This window comes from Coenobita brevimanus, chromosome 34, assembly GCF_032717465.1.
Source record: "Coenobita brevimanus isolate Jiangsu-jjx chromosome 34, ASM3271746v2, whole genome shotgun sequence".
Taxonomy (NCBI): Eukaryota; Metazoa; Arthropoda; class Malacostraca; order Decapoda; family Coenobitidae; genus Coenobita; species Coenobita brevimanus.
In genome coordinates this window covers 5,491,658-5,495,484 of record NC_136987.1, presented here as the reverse complement: position 1 = coordinate 5,495,484, position 3,827 = coordinate 5,491,658, and positions in this window count along the sequence as shown.

The window sequence follows — 3,827 nt, the reverse complement described above, 5'->3', positions numbered from 1 at the left end:
GAAGAAACGAAGAGAGGGTGTGGAAAGACAAAGAGAAAACAAGAGAGCGAGAAAACACAAATATTAATTATATCTCTGTTTTTTATCTGAACCTTCAATTTGTGCTATACGTAACAGGCATCTGATGCATATAAACTGGTAGTAAAGATACAGTACTGTATTGCTGGTTCTGATTGCTATCGTCCCTACACCTGCTTTCTTTTACACACTAAGGCTCCTATAACCCACTCTTAGCTGAATAAAACCGTCTGACCTCAGCAATATAATGGGAGAATATTCCAATAAGTAAGAACACTCTGATTCCAATGCTTTACTCTCAGGTGGATCAAAGCGTCTGGGATTAGCTGGGATAAAATACTAAAGTTATCCCTGCCGTGAGAGAGTCGCCATACCATCTAGTGGCTGTAAAAGAAGCTTGGCAGAGTTTCTAGGTTTGGTAGCAGAATTTCTAGGCTTGGTAGGTGTCGCTGCTTGCTTCTGTCAGTGGCCGCCTGACGATGGAAGGAGAGGGTACGTCGGTGCATTCTCTTGGGTAAGTGTTGGAATTTGCTGTTTTTAGCCGTGCAGGGGGCTAAATTAAGACACAAAGATATATTAGTGCCAGCCAGGAAGTGTCAAGGCTAATGACATGCTAAAAATATGGGTAAATATTTCCTTCAATGCCGTTTCCTATTTTTGGTGTTTTCTTTCTTCCATTTGATAGTTTTTTTTTAGTTCATTGTTTTGAGGCCTCATTTGTTGTGCAAATGAATAATAATCATAATATGACTACAACAATCTTAGTTACCGCCAAACCCTGCGGGAGCTCTTGACTGCCACCTAACCTATCCTAGCCTAACCTAACTTAACCAAACAAAAGTAACCTAACCTAACCTAACTTACCCTGATGATCCTTTTTGGGTCATCCGACAAGCTAAGCTAAGCTATCTCAACCCAAGATATCTCAGCCTAAGCCAACTAACCCAAGGTCATGGAAAATATAAATATTCATAACGAACAGATATATTTATTTGCACACAAAAATACACATACAGGCATACACTATATGACAGCACAAATCCACTGGGTGTGGTAAGATTGCCCGCTAAAGAAACGGCAATAAAGGAAATAAATACCAAGATATTTGTAACAGGTGTATTTATGATGAGACATAGAAGATATGAGTGACGAAAGGAGATAGGAAGGGAAGGGTGCGTTGACTCATTCTCCTGAGGTAAGTGTTGGATTTTGCTGTTTTTAGTCGTCAAGGTAATTACTTTAGGACACAAGGATATCTTACTGACAGGCAGGAAGAATCATAGACCAAAGACGTAAAAATCAAGGTAATAAACGTAAGTTTGATGAGCAGTGTGTGAGCGAAGGGGGCCGTGCAGCATCCCAGTCTTGGCGTCTCAGCACCAGTGAAATAAGTGATTATCGTCCTGTGGATTCTCGTGCCGATCAGACTCGTGGGCATGGTTTGTTTACCCCTTGTCTCTGTCCACTCAGCAGTACAGATCAGAACCTGAATTTAAAGTAACTACTGAGGCTTGTATTTTAGGATGAGAATGTGTTGGCAAAAATAAGCAAAGTTCTGCAGTCACAAATCTGCTCTAAGCGCTTTCACGTACACACGCATGCACACGCTTAAAAAAACACACCAGCACAATACACACATGCACACAGACGCACACTCATGTGCACACATGTACACACCTGCACACACACATATATACATATATACACACGGAATGCACGAAGGCGCACATAATTTACCCACATTTACAAAGTTTATGCTCCTGGAAGCAAGCAAGCACATGGTAGCAAATAATTATATTGATGCACCCACATATCGTTCAATACACACGCATTGATACACGCAGGCATTGTTGCAGGCACACACGCTTGCACAAATACACCAATGTACACACATGGATGCACGCACGCACTGATGCATTCAGACACTGATGCACGCACACGGCAATGTATGCACACATTGATGCACACAGACGCAGATGCATACACACACTGTTGAGCACACACAATGATGCACACACACTGATGAATACTCACATTGGACACATTAATGAACGCACCCATTGTTACACACACACACACACACACACACACACACACACACACACACACACACACACTATTATACTGTATGATACGTACTCATTTTTTTATAGACAAAGATAGTCGTCCGTTTGCAGCTCATTTTCCACAGCTCAGTAACAGAATAAGACAATACTATGGCCAGCATCTTTTTCATACCACTTCTTCGTGACTAGCACCATATTCTAGTGTTAACCCCTTGTCACAGCACTGTATTTAAGAAAGAGATTGCAAATTTACGCCAAGTTAGAGTGATCAGGGTATAGTACTGATGCTGCAACACACGTATATTTGTCCTCTTGTTTACAGGTCAGTCCACACGCACTCCTTAGGTCACGTCTTCCACAGAAGAGATAACAGATGGACAGTCAGCCTATCCGAATGACAGGCTAGAGATGGAGTGCGAGGAAGAGGTAAACAGAGAACAGAATAGTGATGATACTCGCAGATCCACCGAACTGGGACGGAACAAGCTAACAGCCAATGGATCAGAGTGGAGAAAGGTGAGAGGGGTCCTTATCCTGCAGTGGTGTGTCACAGGCTGATGATGATAATGTTGATGATAATGATGCTGATGATTATAATACGGCTAGTACTGGCGATAGCGGTGAGGATTTAACCTCTGTACGAACTAACAGAAATAGGATGAATATGATGATGATGATGATACTGATGATGATAACTGTGATGTTGAAACTCCTGTACCAATTAACTAAGCTGGGATTATTGTGATGATGATGATTATGATGAAACTATATACTCGATGAAACAGCTGGGATGATGACAATTATGATGGTGATGATGACAGTGATGATGATGATGATGATGATGATGATGATGTGACTCCCGTACAAATTCTACAATAAGATTAGAAGGCAGTGATGAATATGATGATAAAGGTGATGACCCTGATATAACATCTGTTATACATCTTTAACAGGGTTGGGATGATAATAACATGCTGCTGACGATGATGATGATGATTAGAACGACGAGGAAGATGATGATGATGATGACGACAACGAAGATGAAGACGACAACGACGATGATGACGAAGACGATGATGACGACGACGACAACGATGATCTTCAAGTCACTGGCTGAGTCACATCCTCCTTTCCTTTTCGTTTAACCTCAAATGTTTTGGTGACTGGGCATGAGTGTGTGTGTGTGTGTGTGTGTGTGTGTGTGTGTGTGTGTGTGTGTGCTTGTGTACGTGCGTACGTGCGTGCGTGTGCACAGTATTTCCCACACACTGGAAGTATTTATATTTTAAGAATGCAAATGAGGTCAGGGATATCGTTCTTCTTGGCCATACAAATACTAAACACTTACACAATATTCTGAAAAAACATACTGGCTTCCTAAGGTCACTCGCTGGGTTTAAAAAAATCATTGTTCACTATCTCTTTATTTATCGCAAGGAAAGGGATGGATATGTGTCCGAAATAGTAGCTCAGTTTTGGTCTTTCTCTGGACCATGAATTATTTAAATGGAATAATTATCCTTATTTATATTGGTTTAGTTGTGAAGATGCAACACACGTTTTGTTTACGTTTCATCAGGGCACATCAAAGAGCGGCCATGTCCATCTGCTTCTCACAAATGATTTTCGAACGAGCGTAACTGAATGGCAGGCCAGAGATGAAGTGAGAAGAAGAGATGCACAGAGAACAAGCTAGAGATATGATATGATGCAGATCTACTGAGCAAGGATGGAGCAAGCTTA